This window comes from Poecile atricapillus, chromosome 2, assembly GCF_030490865.1.
Source record: "Poecile atricapillus isolate bPoeAtr1 chromosome 2, bPoeAtr1.hap1, whole genome shotgun sequence".
NCBI lineage: Eukaryota > Metazoa > Chordata > Aves > Passeriformes > Paridae > Poecile > Poecile atricapillus.
The window spans coordinates 29,262,244-29,286,623 of record NC_081250.1 but is presented as its reverse complement, the minus strand read 5'-3'; the positions used below and the strand labels follow the sequence as shown (position 1 = coordinate 29,286,623).

At 36.7% G+C, this 24,380-nt stretch overlaps 1 long non-coding RNA gene across 1 annotated transcript in view; it reads right to left on the bottom strand.

Moving 5' to 3' along the window:
• LOC131576128 (uncharacterized) overlaps positions 1–24,142 on the bottom strand; it is a 28,197-nt gene extending 4,055 nt beyond the window's left edge. Inside the window, exons 1-2 of the long non-coding RNA XR_009276928.1 lie at positions 24,089–24,142; positions 22,317–22,376 (exon numbers count right to left, since the gene is read on the bottom strand). This is a non-coding gene — a long non-coding RNA (uncharacterized LOC131576128). The remainder of the gene's footprint in view (positions 1–22,316; positions 22,377–24,088) is intronic.
• Between the last annotated feature and the right edge of the window lie 238 nt (positions 24,143–24,380).

Here is a 24,380-nt window from a genome sequence, read left to right as displayed (position 1 = left end):
TTACATAGCAATGTGCTGAATTTTCCATCTGTTGCAGTTCTTTAACTGAGCTGTAACATATCTCCTGAAAAGACACACAGAGTAGAACAGCTAGTACAGCTGGTGCAGAAATTGCTGTGTCTTGGTCTATAGTTTGTATAAGAGGTCAAGTTAGAAGATGAAAAGGTACCTCATGGGTATAAAAATCAGCCAGGAAAAAGTAACTAGGGTATACATGGGGGTGAAAAGGAAAACACTCATGTACTGTAAATACCAGTATCACAATAAAAAACACATTGGAATGGGAAAAATATGTTAAATAATAGAAAAAAAAAAGCACTGGTTTTAATGCTTTGCTAACAATTAAAAAAACACATTTCTGCTACTTAGCCTGCCTTAACTTCCTTACTCTGTACAATTCAAGTCATTTTTGCGAAGTACAGTATTGTCTAATTTTCTTTGCAACTTGTATTGATGAGTGAGTTTGAATTTAGTTTAAAGTAAATCAAACACAGTGAACACAGCAAAAATTATGGAATTTTATATATGGTTGTATGCACCAAGGAGGCACAGAGCGCTTTTCTTCAGCTATTCTAAAAAAGAGCTGGAGTGCAGATGAGTCTAACAGAAAAGAAAAAAACCTTATACAAATGTATCACATATGTGTTTATGGTCTTCTGTCCTTCTTAACACGGGTTCTCCACAGGCACTTCAGTCTATTCCACTGCTAAATGGGTATATTAACAGCTACAACAGAGCAAGGAAAGACTACAGGTATTAAGACTTTCAGGTTTGTTCTTCTTATTTTGGTTGGTTGGTAGGTTTTGGTTTTGGATTTTTTGTTTGTTTGGTTGGTTTTGTTGGTTTTGTTTGGTTTGGTTTTTCCCAAACAGAAAGCATTTAGCTCCGTAATGAGAAAGTGCCTTATAGCAGCAATGGGACATTTATTCATTTAAGAAGCATAAATCCTCTAGTGTTATCTAGCAATCTTTGGGAAGGCTCATAGATTCAAATGTGCATTATATTCTGTGCTCCATACATATGGGCCAAAATGCAGCTCTGTTGGCTCAAATCTGTATATGATGTTATCTGATGCGTTGTCTTCATCTCTACTGAAATGGGCAGGCTTCTCTCCAGTGGCCAAAACCATATATGATTTCATGCTCTGCTTCATTTTGACAAAACACCCCTGTTTATATTTCAAGCCTACTTATTAAAACACATATGTGCTTCTTGGACTGATTACAAAAGCGACTGCTTGACAATCTTCATTACAGACACTTTACGAACTTCAACAATAACAAATTGGAGGCTTCTTCAAGTAGGCAGTCATTTCAAATACTTTCTTTACCTGAGAGCTTTTACCATTTATATTGCTTGGTCTTTTCTCCGTTTCCTCTTATGCTTCTTCTGCCAGTTTTGTTATTTGTTAAAATTTCTCTTCTAATTAGAATATTTTTTGAGCCTGGAAACTTTCCAGGTGGAAAAAAAGGCTTTCTGTGAGCTTTGATAAATTATTTTTTTAATACTGAAAATTTACTAATTTCAGTTCTAAGTACAGGAACTCTGTGATTTTGTTTTTTTGTTTACTTGCTCTGTTTTTGCATCCTTATAAATTACGCTGCACAGGTTTTGTTCATTTTTTTACACAGTTTTAGCCTCATACAGGAAGTCTTTTTGGATTTTATCTATATCATTAGAAAATACTGGAGGTGAGAACATCTGGAAATAAACTGTATGACCCACTTTAGCATACTTTGCACTGTAAAAGGTTGTATATTATTTCAGTGGCCCCTGGAGCTGCTGTTCTGGACAGTTTTGCTCAGCCTGCACCTCAAAACAACTCACCTCTTCTATGCCTTGCTCCCTCAAAATAAACTCGAAACATTGAAGATGTGAGGGAGGATTGTGGGCATATTAATGTACAGACTACATTTGGTTAAAGATTACTTTTTGCAGTATTGCCTGTATTCTTCCATTTCAAGGCTCCCAGGGCATGAAGAAATTGCTCCCTTGTCCCACCAGGAGAGTCACAATAGCCAGTATCTTGCTTGTTCCTGCTGTGTGGTGCTTTAAAGGCATCTGTAGTGAATCATTCATTGGTGCAGCAGTTTGCACATGGCTTAGTGAATGAAGCAGTGAACTAATGAATGAACATTCCTACTTAAAACAGACATATATATCTTTCAAGTTGTATTCCTTCATCTTGGTGGCATACCTCAGCCCATTGGTTCAGTCCAAAGTAAATCCATAACATGTCATAGCTGGACAGACCTCTGATGAGTTTCTTTTCAACAAGTTAGCATACTGTTAAGCCATTATTTTCAAAGTCTCTAATACAGAAGTCCCTTGTTGAACAACTTTGCTTTATTTGGCCAACTGTATGAAGGCACGTTTGAGTGGTATTTTAAATTCCCAATTCATGAATAATATTCCAACACAAATGCAAATCTTTGTAAGCCTTGAACTACTGCTGTGCATTCTAATAACACATGGAAGGTAATATTGTGTCCATTCTTAATTACTTTATTAAAATAATTTCTGCAACAACTTTATATAGCTATGTATAGTTGTTTGGGGTGCTTTTTTAGAAATTTGTGTTTTTAGAATAAGTCACAGGAAGGGATTTTTACTGACTTGTCAATAGTGGTGAGTCTGAAAGCAGTAACTTCAGTAACAAGACGCTACATTCATTCCCAGTTGGACAGAGTCTTGAAGAGGACAGTGAGGCAGTGGTGTGAGCTGCTGGCGGGACATGTCTGGGGATCTCCTGGCCCTGCTCTGGAGAGGAAACCAAGGAGAGTGTTGGTTGGCTCGCTGAGCCTCCTGGCTGAGTCTAACCTGTCACATTTCTAAAACACCCAAGCAACTGCGGGTGTCTTTTAGAGGAAGTAATTGCTGTTAGCATTCTTTTCCTATTGCTTTCTGACCATCTCAATACTTTCTTAAGGTGTTGCCTTAACAGGAATGTGAACTGTATGTAGGCCTGAAGAAAATTAACAGTGACTCAGAAAATGAAATTTATCTGGAAAAACCACATTCCTCAGGAATACAGTATCATGGAGACTTGATTATTTCTTCTTGTGGAAGGGGCCAAGGTGTTTTATGATAGCATACAGTTGTAGCTGAGATTGGCCTGTAGCCCAATCAACTAGTCATTCTTTTCTGGTGTATTTCTGTATTGGACTTGTGCTGAAATGCCCACAGGAGATTTGGGTAACTCTCTACAAATGCTTTTGCAGGTAGTGAGTGTTAATATAATTTAAAAAATCTGTTGTTTTCCCACCCCTCTCCTTCTCTTCACCTCTCTTTGTGAAAAAGGTAAATCATTCAGGGGTTGCTTTCAGCATATACCAGTTTGTTGAATTTACAGGAAAGGCTGCAGTTCCTCTGTGCACATGATGCTTTCTAATACATCACAGACTTCTAAAAAAAAAAACTATAAAGAACTTATATGAAACAAACAAACAAAAAATACTTTCCTCTCAAAATATCCACACAGAAAAATGCTATGTAGCTAAGCATGCTAGTACAACTCTACCAGAAACTTGTGGACCAGATTATGCTCACTGAATTGTGGATATTCTTTAAAAAATGAGGGCATAAGACTCCTTCTTTCTTCTACCAGCACAAGTTGAAAAACCTAGACATATTTAGCCGTCAGCTGCCTAAGGAAATGTCACTTACCAATGTTTAGGATGATAGATTGCATCCTTTAGAAGTGCCATTCTCTCTCCTTCCTCTCTAAGGAGATCCATTCTCAATTTTTTTACCCTTAAAACCTAAAAGAATCATAACAAAAGCTTCTCACTTAATTCATCACTTCCACTTCCTCCATTTTGGGAGCATTTACATAACATAAAATGTGGTGCTTGTGGCACTCTGCTATTTCCCTGCATATGAGTTTAGAATCCGCTACACTGGTCAGACAAGCAGAACTACTTTATAAAAATTTTTTAAAAATAGAATCCTGTCTCAGCTGCTCATAGAAATACCTGTGTGAAAAGAGTTTCTCCCTTTCTCCCACACTTAAAATTATTTCTAAAGTGATGAAAAAACTTTTGGATTATTGGCATTCAAAGGTAAATAAGACCAGGAAAAATGAGAAGTCTAAGTGATCAACCTCCTATAATCTCACATTAAAAGGTTTGAAATATTCAAGACTATTCACGAATACATAAATTAATACTGGGAGTCATGTAATGCCCAATATTGTCAGGATAATGGTGAAAACAGCCCAAACCCATCCTGACCAGCTCTGAGCCATGGAAATAAAGCCTGAGATTGAGGTTCCTCCTGGGAAGCTCTCCCCAGTGCCCTGTACTGCTGGGGGCAGTTCCTTGTCTGGGTTAGAGCACCAGCCCCTGGGGTATTCCTTGCTATGTGCAGTGTCAGTATTTGGAAGCTGAGCCTTTCAGGGCCTTCAATCTTGCAGCACTGCTCTCTCCTCTGCAATGGCAGCTAAATTCAGTGTGGACAAGACTCAATGCATATACACTTCTTTTTAATTCTCATCCAGAATAAGAAATAGGCCTTTGAACCATCTGAGCTGGGTCAGAGTAGCTCTGGAGGTGCGTCATTATGGAAATGAGCTCACATTCCTTCTGGATTTAAAGCAGCTAGACAAGTAATACACCACAGAATATTTAGAATTAGAATTTATTTTTCTAATTTAGAAAATTAGAAGGGACCCACAAGGACCAATAAGTCCAGCTCTTCAGTGAATGGCCCATACAGGGATTGAATTTGCAACCTTGGATTTATAAGCAACATGCTCTAAGAAATTGAGCTAATCCCTACTCTACCATATCAGTGTTCACCTGTGGTATGCCTGGACTAATTACTTAACTCTGCCTGAGAGATATCCAGTACCATTTCTGCCCTGAGAGAAACAGTACTGGATCCTAGCAGAGATTCTGCAGGTTGATAGCACACCACTGCAAATGGACAGCAAGAGACAAAAGTTCAGGAAGAACAGAAGAAAAAGGAACAAATGAACGCATTTGGTATTTTGAGAAAAATGCTCGGACTTCAACAGTGTGGCTCAGTGGCTCTTTCATTCACAGTGTTGTCTCATGTTTAATATTCAATGGTTATAGACACGAGTTTAGCTGGTGACTGGCAAACTTCTAGCATCCAACAGCTTCTGTTGTTCCATTTGTATGAAGAGCTACCAGTCTTGAGTCATTTGGAAGCTGGTTCCTACTCCCTTTATTTGATTCTCACTAGTTCCTAAACTGGAGGAGAAAATGTCATTCTTTATTTACCCTTATCATGACACTCATCATTCCATAGGCATTTTTATACTGCTTTGCTCTGGAACCTCTTTTTAGTTTTAGAATTATCCATTTAACTGTCCTGTCTCTTCAACTAATTAAGATCTGAAGGCCTTGTCTCTTATCAAAAGCTGTTTAGGGTTTTTTAAGAGGTTTAGTGAAAGGCCCTGTAAAGAAACAAACCCTATTTTTTTCCTTATATTAAAGGAATCCCCTCTGTCCTTTCAGTTTATTTATCCATTAACTTTAATGTTTATTTTAATTTCACTAATTTTCTTCAAAACCAATGTATTGACTTACATAGATCCATAGGTCTCATATTTCTGGGTATTTGGTATCAGTTTATCTGCCTTGCTGTCCATCAATACAAAAGAATTTTTTAAGAGGAGACACTGAACTGGGCTAATACAGGTTTATGTCCTATTTACATGAAGAAAAGGGAATTGAACACACTTCTCACCTGGCATGAATTGCAGCCCTGATTCTGTATAAGAGTGTAGGTCCACCTTCAGTTTTTAGAATTGTACCTTTTTTCATTAGCTTTCTTTTACATATCCATGAAAACATTCTATTATTTTTCTTTGTACATCACTTTGCATTAAAAAAAAATATTTTGCTTCAAATAGAATAAATTGTGTTCTTCAGGTGTGAGGGAATTTTCTGCTTTGTCTTGAAAAAATAAAATCTCTATTTACACAGAGTAGATACTTTTCAGGAAACAGCTTATGATATTTTTTTTTGTTCTGAATATATATTTGACATTTTTTTCTAAACTCAATACAATGTCTCAGTTCATACATCTGTGAGATCAGAAATGCACTGTTCCAAAGCACTGGGTAGGAAATGTATAAAAAAATGCAGGTGTCTGAGCAACAGTTTGACAAGCAGAGAGACAAAAGGAACACAGGGAAAGGAGCAGTGTCAGAGAAGTGTGAAGACAAAGGGTCTGGAGGCAAGGTTCATGCTCAGTGTCATAGGGGAAATAGAAACTCTGCTGGTGTCAGCTTTCTCTCTATAATGCATCTCTGTCTCAATTCATGCTAAATAGATTGGTATGTACTGCTGACAGCCTATTATTTTACAAGCCATGTGTTTTTTAAATATATATATAGATAGATATAGATAATAGTACACTTCAGTCCCTTAGCTAGATTATCAATAGGGCATAATGACAATCCACATATTTATAGATTTGGTTTATAAACACTGTTGGTGTAACAGTGAGAGAAGTGTTTTCTTTTCTGAGGGCTCTGGTGACTTCTCTAACGGAGTGGAGAGAACTGGTGTCTTAGTTGTCCTCTCCTTCAGCTACCAAGAACTGTTTGGAGATTGAGACACAGGAGCTCAGAGAATGGCTCAGTCTTATGCAAAGCACGTGTCTGCAATCAGGCAGATGAGCTGTTCTTGAAAGTACTTGCTTCTTCCAACCATAAGTTTCCATTTTGTCTTTAGGCTACAAATGGTTTAAGTTACACAGGTGAATCTCAGTTCAGGACGCTGAATCTTTTTACCACTAATGCTGCTGTATTACTTAACCAGCACAACAACATCCAGTTCTGCTTCTGGAAACAGAAATATTTCAGGTTAAAATTGATGAAATTTTATTTACAGTTTTCCTAGTTCTGTAATATTGTTTTAATTAGTTTTAAGACAGGGAAAGTTGGCAAACTTTGTATCTAGCCTCTGTAACAGTGGTTATCAGGAGAGAACAACAGCAAAACTGGTCCATTCATCTTGTCATATGTAACTTCTCTCTTTCAAACACCATTGTACACCACTCCCCCAGCATATCAAGAGTGGCACATCAGAAATACCCTCCTATGAGGGCAGGTGTAGCTAACAGGTGTCATCTGAGACTTGGTTGTGCTGGGTCATATATTTCACTATATGAAGGAGAAACTACTAATAGTGTGTGCATTTTCTGCCATAAAGGGCAGTTTGCCAACCTCTAGACCTTGTTTAAGACTTTATCTTTCTGTCCCACAATGTTTTTTCCCACTGTAAATTCCTTGTACTGCTACAGAAGCACCTCCCCATCTGCAGCCAGGTGAGTAGGCGGAGGGGCAGGCAGCAGCTGCAGAAGTCACCTGTTGAACAGTGATCACTGTTTCGGCCCTTTGGACAGACTGCTGCAGGAGCAGAGTTCCCTCAGGGCTGAGGGTCAGTCCAGCTGGCATGACAGGACCTTGCCCTACCAGTCTGCATGCCCTTGGTTTTTGACCTGTGGAGCCTGGATACAGTTTCAGTGATTTTTTTTTTGCTTAAACTAATTAATGAGGGCTGTACTGAAATCAATGTGATTTTACCAAAACTCAGAATGTATCCAAAAAACTGTTTTCTTTTAGTTTGGTTTAAAATCAGTTTAATTAAATAAATTCACATTTACACCTTATAAAGGCAAGCTATATCTTCTATGTTTTATAAAAATAAATTCATGTCTTAAGGTTATGACAATAATATTAAAAATACAATTTATGGTTAAAGTTTACCAATGTGTAAACTCCAGATGTTGAGAAATGGTGAAAACTTTGTATGCCAAGGCCTCAAGGATACCTTCATTCCATGTCTGCTCTTTTTGACCATACTTTTTTTCCAAGATGCAGTATAATTCCACATTTTAGCCAAAGACTCCAGCCTCATGCTATATAGGCTGTCAGTTGATTCTTTGTCTTCCTGCTTTTCTGCAGCATGCCAACACTGTCTCTTGCTCTCCAGCTTTCTTTTGGAGAGCAATTTAATTGCATTTGAATGCCTGGTCCCTGGACAGCTCTGTGGAGCCAGGTAGCTGAAGATCAGGAAGCCAGTCTTTGGAGTCCAAGGTTGCAGCTGGAAGCTGCTGGAACAGACTAAATGAATAGGAGCTGTTAAAAAATAGAGCAGAGGCTGATACACACGTGCAGTAAAAGATTGTCTTCAAATTCTCCCTCCTGTAGCAGGAAGTAAGTGTAACCCTTGCTTTCTGGAAAATCTCATGAGACCCCAGATCTACAGGGACTTTTTTTTTTAAATTAAAAATAAAATATAGTTGCTTGTAGTATCTGAGTGCTCCCTCATACAAGACAGTATGTGGGGCTCCTTTGCAGTTTTTCTTTTGCTCCAACTGAAATCAGCAGGAAATCACAGTTGACTCGGGTGGAAACAGAATCTACACAAAGTTCAACCAGCTTTACAACTGAAAGCTCACAAGGATTTTATCACTGGTCAAAGCCTCCTTCCTGTCTTCTGCAGAATTTTCTATTAACCATAAAATCTGTATTTTTCCACACTATCATATGTTCACAGAAATATTAGAACTGCCATACCTAATCAAACCAGTGGATCATCTAGGCTAGTATCCTTGGCTCCAGATGCCCCAGAGGGCAGGAAAATTCACAACATCATTCCCAGGGGAAGTATCTTCCTAATCTTTTGACTAACTATTGCCCTGACCATGAGTGTTCATAATCATTATACACTTTTATCCTATCTAAGGGTTATCTATCATGTATGTTCTATTGTTTTAACTATTCCCTACAGATTTAGGCATAAAGGTCACAATAGGACAGAGTTCACAAGTCACAGTAGATCAAAAGCCATAGCGTGTCAAAAGTTGTAATATAATTCATACTCATGTATACAGCACATACATAAAGTGATAGTTCATGCTAAGGCATTGCCTCACATTGCTCTTACAGCTATAGCTCCCCTAAGAGTGTTATAATATGCTATTGACTTTCTTGTGGATTCATCGTGCTGTGAATTATTTCTGGCCAGTGGAATGCATGGAGTTACCTTTTGGGTATTACTTAAGCAGGCGTCTTGTGATTGTGCCAGAGATCTTTTTTGCAGGAGTCAAGGTGTGTATTGTTTCCCTAGATTTTTATTATTTTTTAAAGGGCAAAAAAAATAGGAAGGGGAAGAAACTGAAGATTTACACTTTGGCTTAAAGATATACAGGGTATATGAAAACAGCTATTTTTTTTCACTCCCATAAAAGAACTGATCCCATGGTCTCAGCAGGAATATGTATGTGAAGCCATATTCAATAAACCTTAGGTGTCACAATTTTTCTGTGTTCTTTTAAACTGTAGACAACTGCCACTTATAATTTTGTCTCCATCATTTAATCTTTTTAATTTCCTACATGTAAGTATTCACTTTTCCTCCCCTCATTTTTGTTCTGTTCCTCTTGGAATAAAAAAGAGATAAGAAATGAAACAAAAAACACTGTAAATTATCATCTTTCTAAGGACGCTTTACTCTTTCTAACAGTTTGACTTTTCACCTTTTGGGTGCTCAGTGGAAAAGACATTACTTGCTTGCTGAGGAAAAAGCATTTAATGAATCACAAAATCATTCAATTATTCTTAAAAACACTTCACATCACACATCTTTTTCCAAGTAAAGTGTGCATTTTTCACATTTAAATGGTGCATAACTGCCTCGTAGAATGTGTCCCTAGAGTTAGAGACATTTTAACAGAAAGGTTCCAGAAGTATTCAGAGAAGTTTGATATATATAAGCATTAAAAACCTTGCATTAAAGATGCAGAATTTCCTCTTCTCTCTTCACTGTCTTTCAACAACATTTATGCAAAGTTGCCTTTCTGCTGTTGAGAATTGTCTAGCTTTGTGCGGAGCTGAGATCCACATGCTTTGCTTACTTCGGCTTGCTGCAGTACCACACGATAAAAACGAAGTAATAGTAAAGCTAATATGGGGCAGCAAAGCATTTAGAATGTTTGGGGATTTTTTAAATAAATTGAAATTTTCTGTAGGAAGGGTAGTAAGATATTTTTTCAGAAAAGTATATTGTTTACAATCATTGAGTCTGATGCTGGTTTCTCCCCTCTTTTTCTCTGCTTTTAGAAGAGAAGTGCTTTCTGCAGACTGCAGTAGCTGCCATTTCCTACACAATGTTTTCTTTATAGTTTTTTTTCCCTTTGAGGGTATTTTTTTTTTTTATGGACTTATATTGTAAAACTTTCTTTTCTGTATTTTATGAAAACGTATGTTCTTCGCCCAAAAGAATCAGGTGGCTGACTAGGTTTGCAAAACCAGCTTGAAGGTTGCACTTTTTCCAGGGCAAATGGGATCAGCCTGTTTATTTGAATGCTGGTATATGAGTCGTACCAGCTAAGGAGCTGGCCATGAATTTGTAAACTTTCCTGTGCTTTTATATCCCTGTACTTTAAACAAGTAATTTTTTCCATAGCAATAATTTTTTCCTTTTCTTTTTTTCTTTCTAAATTTAATAGGAAAGAGTGATATTTATACGGCAGCTTTAGGCTAACTTAGGTATCTAACTTAGGCAGAGTTTTAAGAACTAAACCTAGGTGTTTGTACTGCCCTGCATAGCTGGCAGGGAGACAGAGGTGCCGGGGGGCTGTGGGCAAGGGGGGAACTGCTGCAATTCAAAGGACCTAAATCAGATGCCTGAAGTAGACAGTGTGAGTAACCCTCTAGATGACTGGAATTATTAGACCACATTAGAGAGAGAGGAAAAAAAGTGAGGCTGGCATATGGTGAGTGTCCTACATATGTATGTTGTTTATATGTGTTTTTTCCGTTAGCATTTCTCTTTCCTTTGTTGCTCCACCTCCTCCTGCAGTCTCTCCTAACAACAAAGTTAATTCAAAAACTTCTGCGGTCAAAGGAAAGTTCTCGGACCTGCACTGCTCTCAGAAGAACAAATACCAGGCAAAATTAATTATGTCTCTGTCCCATACTCTGCCTCGCTTAAGCACTGCACCGTGTGTAATCTTCTACTTCCTTTTATTTCATTGGAGCCGATAAGGTGTGTGTGTGTGTTAAAATCACTTGTCATACAATTTACCATAATTCCCCTCCCAAGACTGTGTTTTATACTCAGTCAAATATCAGTATTTTTTTGCAATAACTAGAAAGGATAGGTACCAATATGATAGACACACGTTCTTCATCCTATATCAATTCCTTTGGTCCAGTCAAATCCTGGTCTCATCCAATGTAGCTTCAGGGGGAAGCTCCCTTGTGCTGCAAAAAGCAGGCTCCACCTGGTTCCGATTAAGTTTGCACAGTTGGATCTGCCCAGTGATGGCATAAGAAAATAGGAAGCAGAGAAGCCTGCAATTGAAGCTGTAGATTCATGGCCTATAAAACTGAAAGGCTATTATGATCATCTACTCAATCTGCCCCCTCTGTGAAAGGGGCACCAGAACTTTTCTGAATTACTCTTTTTTGTGTGTACATGTGTGTGATTTTAACAGAAAAAGAATCATACATCTTGATTTAAGCCTTCCAGCGTGTCTCCAACTACATCTTCTTACTACTGGCTTCTGTTACACTTTTGTCACCAGACTGAGAACTCTAGTGTTATCAAATTTCTGTTTTTCACAGAGCTATTTATCGGCTGTGATCAAGTAGCCTTTTAAACATCTCTCTGATAACCTAAATAGATTGAGCTCCTTGCGTCTTTCACACAACAAGGAATGTTTTCCACTCCTTTCATCATTCTTGTTACTTTCCTCTGAACCTTTTCCAATTTTTCAACAACCTCTTTTGAATTGTGGACACAGTGTTTCCAGAACAGGTTGCATCTGTGCCAAGGACAGAGGTAACACAACCATATTGTTCCTTTCTCTGGTGATGTGCTCTTTGGTTGTTGCAGATTCGTGTCTACCCTCTTGTACTCACAGCTCTTGGCACTGATTATCTGCTCTCCAGGCTTTTTCAGGCTGCCTTCAGTCTGTGGGCAGGGTCTTTACCTTGTAGCAGTGGCAGAGTTTTTGTTACTAGAGCAGTGTCTTACGTTTCTCTGGATCAAAATTTACCATTTATTTAAATGTGGCCAATTTCCTGAGCAAACTGAGTTCACATTGACTTGTCTCACTCTTTATTTACTAATCTTCCAATAATTTCAAGTGCAAAATTTCTAATTATATTTTTTTATAACTGATAAAAGAGTCAACAATAGGAAAAAAAAAGATAGGATCATGCATCTGTGGATTATCATTAAAATAACCACCACTGATTACTTTTCCCCAATTGATTTATGCTTGAGATTTGATTTTATTAATTACAATGTTGATTTTAATATTTTTACCAAAATACTGTGATTAAAACCTAAAAGACTATCCATTATTCCTCTACATATTTAATAGTACTTAAATTACCTTTATCCTACCAAATTTATACTCCTATTAAATGATATCGAGTTAGCTTTGGCAAGATGATTTTCCAGAAAATTCTGTTCTTGCTGCTTTGATTAAAATGAACAATATTCCTAGAAACCGTTCCTTATTTTGCTTGAGAACAATGTATGGTTGAAATGCTTATAGACATTTAGGTCATCACATATATTCTTTTTAACTATTCACAAAAATTTTTGCATAGTTCTCTTGAACCTCCCTAGTTCTCCAAGACATACTAAAAATCCTCACTAACCATGCAGGCTTCTCTGCCAAATGTATTAAAATACCTCCACGAAAATTATTCAGGTCTACCGATTTTAAAAATGTCTAGTTTTATTAGCTGCTATTTAACGTTCTCCTGTGCAACTACTGAAACAGAGCTTCACCATACTCATCTGATATGAATACATCATTTGACTTTTTCCCAAAATACAGAAGAAAAGTATTTGAGAATGGGTTTTTTATTGTTTTTCTTACAAAAATCCTAGTAATTTCCTCTTAGTAATGGAGCAAAACATATTTTAGGGTTTTTGTTCAGAATAAAAAATCAAAATGTCTTCATATTGTCCTTATCTTTGTTTTCTCCCAGTAATATTTGACTTAAAAACGCCTTATAATTCCCAGCTTCTGATTTATATTAATTTCTACATTTCCCCTCCACCTCCCTTTTGTTTTTGGGGTTTTTTTTAGCAGCTGCATTAAAATACAATGTAATTCTATTATTTTTTAAAAAGAATAGAAGGTTTTTCCTTCACTGTGACTCTTTAAGACAATGCGTTTAGCAGACTGAATTTGTCAGTCGAGTTTTTCCTTTAATACTTTCTTCAAATATGTTTTACACTTACTGTCAAATTCGTAAAAGTCAACTGTCTTATATCAAGAAACATAAATATTAGATTTTAATTGTTTTTCTCCTAACAAATATAATCAAGTTTTAGCTATGTGCACATAAGCAATTAATTTTTATTCTCTGTTTCCTCTGTCATTAGACTGAGGTCTAGGAGAGAATTCCTCTGGATGCAGTTAGAGAAATTGTCATTTTTGATTTCTTTAATGTAGCTGTATTTTTATATGGACACTCTGAGGTTTCCAGTTTATGTTAATACTATTCCATACCTCATAAGCATTTTCCTAGTTAAGATGTTTCAGAACTGGTATGAAAGAAACCCAGACTTTTAAATTTTTAATTTAATTTTGACAGCAACGAGAATCTTTAAAATGAGGCATATAAAGTGAGATATAAAATGTCAACCTGATTCAACTACAAATTGGACCATTGCTTCAAAATAAAGTGTTTTCTTAAAAATACTGACACAGTTACTGAGAGGTGTGAAAGATTTAACGCACAGAAGCCATTTGGGTTTTTTTTTTTTTTTTGTAGTAAAGTGTTAACTTGGAGTCACAGCATTCTCTCACAGCCTCTTTTTATTTACAGTAACATATGCAGATTGCTCACTTCAGTGCTTTAAGCAGAAATACAAAACATACTGAAAATACAGCTACAATTATAACAAATTATAAAATTCTGGAAATCGGGTCTGAGGTTCCAGGCTCTTTGAAGTCAGTAGCGCTCAAACTGTTCGACTTCCAGTAGTTTTCTTTATAAAACGCTGCTCCATATTATAATGATTTAACTTGCCACTAGCCTCATGCTAAAGTTCATTAACTGGACCATAACACCCAATTACCTCACCCTGATTTAATCCCATTCTGAAAGAGGGTGAAACCTATTAAAAATGGTATTAAATAAGAATGCTTTCAGGGAATGCATCTCCTAATTCTTTCTACATAATTCTGCAGAAATTTTTTTAAAAAGAAATACTACGTTTCTATTTGTGTCGCAAGCATGCTATTCTTAACGACAGACCTGAAGTGAATGTCGACAGTAGATATTTCTAATTTTAAGCTTTATAGTTATCCGACTTAATTTCTTTGGCCCTTTATCTTGCCTATTTAGGTGGAAAGCTCTCCTGTTCAGTGTACAGCACCTCACAGAAAAGGGCAAAGATCTCTACAGAAATCCTATTAAAATATTACTGATAATTCAAACAGTCACCATCTAAACTTATTTGCTGAGGTTTTATACATTTTATCAGCAATAAAACAATATATTACCTGTTCTCAGCATTTTTTTGCCAGTACATTATGAATGTACGATACTGACTTTTCCAGTCACAACATGTCAGTTCAGAAAGGAAACACCAAACATATTTGGAGAATAAAATCAGTATTAAATGGATTAACAATAGATTTGGCTTCAATGCAATAAATCCAGAGAGTCTCTGCAAACACAGGAACTAGCCACATTTTCTACACAGATTTATTTCCTACTACTTAATGTACGTAAAACACATGAATTTAATTTGTTATTGGTATTCTTTACCATGAGGAGAGTCAAGAAAAAGTCCATACAACCATGCATGAGTGTAATGTTAAATATGAGAAAATAGCGTATTGTACCAATCAGACAAGAATTCACACCAAAAGGGTTATTAGGGTGCATTCACGCTGACCTGGAGGAGGCCAAGGCTGACTGGGCCTGGGGGCTAATACACCCTACCACCAGCACAGAATAGTCCTTGAGGCTACGTATCTGGGAAGCTGGACTTTATCTGCTCATGATCTTTTGATCAGACCTGTCTTTTTCTGGCAGCTTTTACTAGCAATCCGATTCACTGAAAACATAAAAGAGTAAATGATTGCTGGAGTTCTGCTGAACATGCTCAGTGTTATCTTTCTTCTAGTTCTGTTTGCCCAATGCACAATGAAAGGAAACTGGCAGAGGTCTTGGTCCAGGAAAAGAATTAGGGGCTTTATCATCAGACAGCAAGTTGAGCAAATTGCAGACCACAAATTACTTCTCTTCAGAGTACTCCTGAAGGACTCGTGACTGAACTTGGTGCCTTAGAGCTAAAAGGGGGAGGTACAGAGAGGTTGTAAAGATGAGTAGACAGACATTGAGGGATGATTGTGTAATGTCTACTGTTGAGCACTGGGGAAAGAGCACATGAAAAAGTCTAAAATTCTAGAGCCTTGAAGTCCTGGTAATTTTAATTAATTTCAAAAGCTGCAAAAACCCATCATACTTTTTTATTCTAAAATTTATTTTTGTTTGCATAATAATACTCCAAAGGAGTTCGCATGGATTATCACAGATATATAATGATATATACTGAAGAGGACTATTTATTCAATAGTGGTCCCATTCAATTGGAAGCAATGAAAGAGGATTTTAAAACCAGGGAGCTGAAAACCAAAGAGACTTGCATGCCTAGTGAAATAAAACCTTTCTGCCCTTTTTTATTATGCCATCCTTCCTGAGATTCTGATTCAAGGTGTACAGGGGAGAGAGTTACTATATCCTGTAACATTAAAAATCCAAAAGCAGGGCTTCAACAGGGTGACTGAATTCCTTTGAGCTTTTGAGATGATTTTGGAAACTTGGAAGGCATCCAGATTTTTGCTAAGTCTTTGTTTTCAATCCAAAATAATCTGGAAATAATACCTGTAACATGAATGATATTAATGTATACCTGTAAAAAATACATAAACTGGTGGAAATATGTCTGCTCAGTCTTCTTAAATAACGATATGAACTTCTTAATATGATCACTTCGCACAAATCCTTTCAAATGTTTGGGTGTTATTTAAAGGTATTTTTTTCCTGTTATAAATTGATGTGGACACAGAAAGCGATCTGAAAAATATTGAGCAGAAATCTAATCCACCAAAAATCTTTATGGATAAACTGTTGCTTTAGTAATCCCTCAATCTATAAACACCTCAATAAGACATATATAGAAAATTGTTTGAAACTCTTACAGACTCAGTTCCTCTGAAGATGCTGCAAAGCTGGTCTACTAACACTGGTTAACTAGTTACATAAGGAACACGGGAATCATAAGCACCGCTCAATTTGCTGAAATGACAGGCTTTCTTCTTTTCCCTGCCTCTAGCTTGAGGATCAAATTTTCCATACAAATTGGCATGGTGTGGTAGATTTTCTCTCTGGTATTCCATATCCTTGATATTCTCTGCGTGGGGAACTGCCACTAATGCCAAAGGGATGCTTGGCTCGTCGTGCTCTCTTGATAGCTACTTCAGAAATGCTGTTAGATTAAATAGCGAGGGACAGCAGCGTTTCAGTCGTGATCCATCAGGCGGATCTGAGAGGAGCCGTTTGCCCTGAGAGAGGATAGACTTTCGAGACATATGGTGCTATAATGGGGGGGTGGGGATTTTTCAATTCCAATCCACCCATTCCGGATGAGAGAGACTGAGCTAATACCCTCGTGTATGGTGCACTGCATCTAGCTACGGAAGTAGCGTTAGGGTGGAATTTATGGACTCTCTAAATTGTTTGCCAGGAAATGTTTACTAGCTATGCACAATAAATGACTGTGAAAGCGTATTCCTGTGTTTAATACGATATGGGTTTTTTCCTTATATTTGGGTCATACTATTATGATACCAATAAAGGAAACCTAAAAAAAAAAAAAAAAAAAAAAAAGAAACAGAAAAGAAAACAAATGAGCAATGTATGTTCATATTTATGGAACTTCATTTGGGAAAGTCTGATTGACTACAAATTGTACAGTATAAACTTATTGCCAGGACCTCTGGACACGCGCCATGCCTTTCATATTAGAAGTTAAATATATGACTTATTTTTAGATCCAAATATTCTCATCATCAAGTCAAGGTATGTTTTTAAAGAAGTCTCATTACCACAGCTGCAGGGGGTCACATGTCATGAAATTAGTATACATGTATAAGAGAAGTCTACCTACCAACTTACCAAAATGGATACATAGCTTCACAATGTAGAAATTAAACAGACAGTTTGGGATCACAGGAATCTTGGAATTTTGTTCTGGGATGTGACTCTGTCTTCCCTGTAGCTCACTGTTATACTAGTGACTACTGTACAGTTTTATTGGGTGTGTTAGATTAGATACATTCCCAAACATTTTTCTCTGCTAGCAAAGCAAAGTCAGAACTTTCTCTGATAATCTGTGCAAAGAGTTTTTCTGCTCCTTCATTTGATTTAATGTCAGGTTTCTATTGCAATATAATGCATCTAAGAACTCTCTCTGTTATTAAAAGACAGTGGGCACTAACCTAATTTGTTTTAATCGTACAGTAAGGGTTTGAGCCTGGAGGTAAGCTTGTACTTTTGCACAGCTGAAGACCCTCTTTCAGCATACAAATATGAGTATTTATATATCCAGCATGCTGTTCATGTTCATGGGCGATTTTCAAGTTTAATACACAGTTTCGCAGTTTCTACTTTTATTTTCTGTAAACAAGAGTAACTACAATATACAGACATAACTTTCCCCTTTTTTGCTATGAATATAAAAGAAGAGATTAGCTGATAAAAGTAAGAAGGAAAGAACATTTAAAACTAGACATCTCAAATTCTGTAGAAGATCATTTAACAGTTTTAGTGTAGTAAAAAATTGAAAATGCGTTTGTAAAATATTTTCTCCACCAGGCTTGTTTCAGAATACAATTTTCAGTAGAGTTGGTTGTTTAAAGATTATTTTTTTTGTAGGAATTGTACCTAAGTTTCCCTGCACTTTTAAAAATTGCTATTACAGTCCAACAATGAAGCTGATCCTGTAAGGTCATTGGGGAAAAGACTCAGCACTTCCTCAAAGTCAAGTATGAAGACAGTTCTTGTAAAACAGTTAAAGGGTGAATTGTTTCTTTAAAAAGTTTTCAGAGTCTCTACCAAACTGATCACAATAGTAAAAGTATATGAGGAATACATCATCTCTAATACTTCTAGGGGTAAAATACAGTAGTAATAAAGAGGCACTTCAAGTCGTCTTAGTAACAGCAAAACTTGTTTCTACAAATGGGAATGTGTAGATGTGGATGCACTAAGAACACATGATTCATACCATGGGATATTTGTTTTGATTCAAACTTCATTGTTTCAAGCAAAAGAGGTTTATGTAAGAGGTTTTTTTTCTTCTCTGTAATAAATATCTATCTCAGCTTAAACCTATTGCCTACAATTAGTGAGACAAAAAAAGCCAAATGCTTCAAAGGCCGTTTACCTGGACAGTGTCTGTTTTATTAGTTTTAATCAAAGTTGCATTGGGTATCGAGAAGGAAAAGGCACGACTTTGAGCATAACACAGCCAAGAAGCTGACATGTCTCGTGCCTTTCTCTTCCATTAGAGACATGCTATGCCTCCAGATGCTGCAGTCTGGATTTAGGGGCATATACCGCTCTTGCACAAGTAAGAGTTGCATATGTTATGAGTTAATTTCGTTTTGTTGTGTTCTTTTGCACATGGCTTTTTTGAAACAGTTAAACGGAAAATATTTTTCGTTTACCATCTTGTATTTAAATATACTTGGATTATTAAATAAAATCTAAATCCCTCAGTAATACGTTCTACAGCTCAAATGTACAAATGCTTAAAGTTCATGGACAAATTACCTATGAGGGAATTACACAAATCCAGACTGTCCCCATGTGCTGTACATTGCATGTGTCTCAGTCAGCTGAAAAGTATGCCAAATAATACACCTCTTTTTACAGCTGACCTTCACTAAGCCCACAGTGCTAGACATTTTTCATTTGAAAAATAAAGCGTACTAATAAATGGACTTCACACTTTTATTATGGACATCTAATTTAAATGAAATATATGAAAATGCATCAAAGAAGAGAGGAAGGTGGCTACCTAAAGAGATTCAGTGCACCAAAGTGCAATACGTAAACTTAGCTGATGTGAAAGTGCCTCAGATAGTCCCTTACTGGGATACTTTATTGAACCCAACCTGAGATCTATCACGTTATATCAAAGGACATGAAAGTGTGATTCTTGATAAAGTATGACAAGCACAAATATCTCGGAAAAGTTTATTTCAACAAGTAGTATCATATATTCACAGCTCATCAGTAGAGCTGCATTCTGCTTTGGAGAAATAAAATATAAAATTATTTGACACAAACACAGCTTTGGAAGGTGTCATTCTCAAGTTATGTCACTCGGATGCTTCTTCATGATATTTAAGAGCTTACCAATTTTTTTTTAGTGACACTGATGCCTTACAATTGTTTCCTGAATCCTTGAAACTTTATCTGCAAGTTAAAAACATCTTGGCATATATTTTTAGGGAAGTCTAGTTTGCTTTTTTCTTTTTCTTTAATTTTTTCTCATTCTTTCACAAGACAGAATATTTGCATCTAAAAATACCTTCAGTTTAGTCTAATATAATAATTCTAAACAAATGTTATTTTGTTTTTAAGTTCTCCAATCAAGTATCTGTTGTTAGCATTATCTGATATTAGATTTTGAGGTGCATGATGCTGTTATGCATTAGCAATTTTTAGGTCTTTGTTTCCTACATCTATTATTAAATAATATTGCAATCCTGAAAATGTTTCTAGTCAGACAAATCACCATGAAGACAAATAGGACTCTGTAAAAACACAGGATTACTCCCATGTGAAACTGGCAAAATGAATAGACCTTGAGCTCTGCGGGGCAGTGAATATCTTTCTGTTCTGAATACTAGCTAGTTAAGGGTTTCTGCTCCAAGTCTAGAGCTCATCACACTATAAATCATAACAAACACACCTGCAAAGTAAATAACATAATCCCAGCAGCTATTAAAAGCTAGAGATTTTGTAATTATTTATCCTTGCTGCATAGATACATGCCTATGTGTCTTTTTCTCCCTCCAGAGAAAAGAAAATTAGGAACTACTACAAGCACACATTGTAGTAGTATTAAACTCATTAACGTGTAGAAGAGATGACAAAAATTAGTGACTTATCACTCTCCCAATGATGGAGGCAGAATTATGAAATATGCCCCCTGCTGCTGGTCCTGCAAGGGCTTGGATATGTCAGCCCGGAGACAATAAATATTTCACATAGTGCTATGTTCTTTTCTCTATTTTGGTCTTTTTACTGTAAGCATACTGTGCATTTACCCGTTTAATCGATGTAAGTCATAGCGTAAATCTTTTGATGCACAAAGTTGTCAATCATCTGTATTTTTATTTTGGGTGACTCAGACTTGAACTGTAATCAGCACAATATTAATTTTGCAGCACAGTTGGAAGCAAGCATGGTTGAAAATACAGAATGACAAAAATGCCCTTCACCTTTCTTCCAAGCACAACAGTGTCTGTATTATCAATGGGGACCTCAGTGAAATGTCTTTTAAATGCATATACAGATCAAAACACACAGTGTGAATTTAATCAAATAATAAAATTATTAAAGTGAAAAATACAAGCCTTTTTTTTTCCCTCTGTGTTTAGTAATTTTATGAGGAAAATGGACCGATTCGAGCATGTAATTGTCAAGATCTGGCGACAACAAAATAGAAAGCATATTTTTCAGGTATTATTGACTTGCCTGCATATGCATTTTGAGTACATTTCTAAATACAAATGAAAGATATGTATTATTAAAATGTCCTGCAAAGCTAGTCATAGCTGTTTTCTAGTTCAAGTATTCTTAAGTGGAGATAATACTAGAAAGAATAAAAAAAATGTTAAATTGCAATGTTACATGCAGATTAGGAAACAAATAGTATTGTGCAAGAGGGTTCAATTTGCAAATAAATTATTTATTTCAAACAAACACACCCCAAAGTTTTGAATATGACTTCTGGGGCTTTTGAGTATCTAATGTGACATGCAAGTTTCCCATAGCATGTGAAATGCATCGTTTCCCAAATTCTAAGAGCATTTCTGAAACATCATAGTTCAGGTGTGAAGCCTCAAGTGCATTCAGAATTTTAATATTTCATCAGTTTATTTAAATTAAATAGGAAGCGTAAGATATTTTACTGGTTACAGTGGGCTGGCAATTCAAATAACTTTTAATGATGTAATTCAAACTTGTAAATCATTTTCAGTGAGGGCCTCATGCCTCAGCACAACTTTTCTGTAATATACTAAATTGCTGGCATAACTTTAAAATTTGTAATGCTTGGAAATCATGAAAATAAGAACAGAAGCCATATGTATGTGGGAGAAGTAGCTGAGAATATGAATTCAGTCTTAAAAGTTTTTACAGATTGAGTAGTTGTCTTAAAAGCAAAAATTGTGTCTGATAAGTGTTAAACCATGGCACATGTAAACGCTATAGAGAGTGAAATGGAAGTACACCACAGAAATGCAATGTTAAATTATGTGGTACATATTGTGGTAGTGCAATTTCTCAGAAAAAAAGTTTTTATGACAAAGTATTGTAAAGATATCGGTATACCATAGTTTTAGAATGGTAAATATGATTATTGTCAATTTTAACTAGTCAGAGATTCAGTATTTTTGAATAGTCAGTGAACAATTATTCATTTTCTGTGCTAGGATTTTCAGTTAAGGCATTCAAGCCTCTCTAAAATGATGCATAATACCCAGGCTTTATTACTGCTTATATCTGTGGGTTTATATTGCAGCACAGGTACCAAGAGAAACGAGTTATATTGCTTCAGTGGGAGTTAAACTGGCAAAAATTAGGGAAAAAAGAAAAGGCTGAAAATAAATATACATCTGTTGTGAATCTGGATTGACTCTAAGGTTAAATGATGCCTGCATTGACCAAATTGCCATGGAAAAAATACGAACTGATTATAATTACAGTAGAATAAAACTTTGTCCTCTTGCTTTGGTAGGCTCTTGAGTACAATAAAAACTTTGGCTAAAAGAAACTGAATTCATATTTGTAAGCTTTCCCTTTGACAGTAAGGAAAATATTCTTAAATGGCGTAAATTGCCATCTTTTCTGCTGACTTCAGCAAAGCTATGACAATTTTTATCACTCAAATGGTGGTCCCCAAGTATGACTTATCTATCTGATTTTACTGTAAAACACATATTGCAAATATGCTAACCACACACTAGAAGTAACTGACAAGAATCCTACTTACATTCTGATAAATACTCAGGAAGGTGGTTCTTTCAGTCTCCAACGTAAAAAATCAGAAAGACTACAAAAGTTGTGAAGAGAAGGAATTGTAAACTGGTTCGTTCAGGTCAATTTTACATGATCTCCTGCCCCATAAATGGTAAGTTAAAAAACCAAAAACGACCCACCAGCAAAACCAAGAAACACAAAGTGAATGCAAATAGTAGCCCATACATGAAAATATAAAGGATGTTCCAAACTGTGTTGGCTCCAGATGTTTTTATGAGTTAAACAGTTTACTGTTTTCACATATTTAAAACATTCTATTTTTTTCACTTGATGTTTATAAGCTTTGGGCAAACTTGCTGGCATTGATTTAAGCTATGCTTTTGTACCACATGTACGTTAAACACACATTCTGAAAAGGTACAATGCGAACAAGAATTCAATCGTTAATATTGAGAAGTAGCAACTGCTTACAATTTTTTCAGTAATTATTCTGTTATTACTGAGAAGCTTTGCACTGAAGCTATAACTAAAAAGTTATATATATATATATTTTTTTACAACGGATGTTATCGTATAGTCATAGGTATTTGGTAACTGCACAGAAACTTTCTGAATCATTTCAGAAAGTGTTTGAAGCTGTTTATTTTCTTTAACATTAGTTGCCTATATTTGCATTCTCCTTATATAGTTTAAAATGAAAGCATGAAGCTCTGCAGTGAATTGCATTTCCAGTTCATGCGTGCTTAAAACTGATTTTCAAAGAAGTAATAAGAACACTTGATGTAGGACCTGCAAACTTATTTGGAGACTCAGAAGCCCAGGGAAGCACATTCCTGAATAATCAGGTTTGGGTATGAAGATATTGACAAACACGGACCTGTGCCATTATAGCTTTGTTATTTCATTCTTCTTCTTCACCTTTAGGAACCTCTCCTACCTCTCCCCAAAATACTCCTTTAGCTTGTCTCTGATTTCTCTTGGAAACCTTATCTTTCTATCTTTCTCCCTCTCCCTCTCTCACTTTCTTCATTGTGCTTCACTTATTTTTTTTATTTTTTATTTTTTATTTTTGGTCATGTGCGAGAAATCCTGCATGGCCATCCTCTGGAATTAAGGCATTTTAACACCGCCTTGGCTCCGGGACTTCCCCGACCCCTTCACATCTGTGGCGGTGCGACGGCTCCAGCGGCGGCGGCCCTGGAAGGAGGGGTGCTGGCATTCCTGCCCCTCCGGCCCCCCCGACTGCGACTCGCCGCCGTGGCCGGGGCTGGCGGGCGGACAGCAGCAGGTTGGAGAGCGGCGGAGGGCAGCGGAGCGGAGCGGGGCTGTGCGGGGCTCGGGGGCCGCTCCCACCTGGGGCCGCCCCCGCTGCCCTCGGGCCGCCGGGGCCGCTGCGGGCGCCGCGCTCCGCGCCTGTCGCTGCCTCGCGCTTATTGGCTTCATGGCAGCGCCTGTTCGTGAGGGACAGCAGCACCCCTGTGCTGGCAGCCCGGCGTGTTCCCAAACTCAAGAGGGGTTCAGCCATCGAGATTTCTTTGTATTCCTCCCTTCTAATATTAGAACACATATTGAAACGATAAACACAATGAAAAGCACAAAATATTTCATCAGTGTTGTAACTGTATATTTCCTTTATTCTGAAGAAATATCAAGTTTTGAACGGTGCACAGAGGCAGCAACTTCTGCTTTGGACGCCGCTCTCTTTGTAAAGACCGCGTTGTTACAGTTAAATCTAAAGACAGTTATTAAAAAGAGTTAGATGTCAGAAAAGGGGGGAAATCTTACCGTCGAAAGACTGCTGCAGGTTCCAGTTGAGTCTGAAACTGCAGTGAAAAGCGGAGCAGCTGCTGAACAAAAGTTTTGGATTTTTTTTTTTTAAAGAAAGTCTGCAAAACTAATTTCCCACAAAATAGGACTCAATTTCCGTTTAAGAAACTAGCTCTTGCAAAAGTCATACAATTGCTGATTTTTTCCACTAGCAATTTAAATTCATTTTATCTTTAGCACATGGACCCAAGAATTTAGACCTGAGAGAAATGGTTTCCTTTTTTTTTTTCTTTTTTTTTTTCTTTTTTTC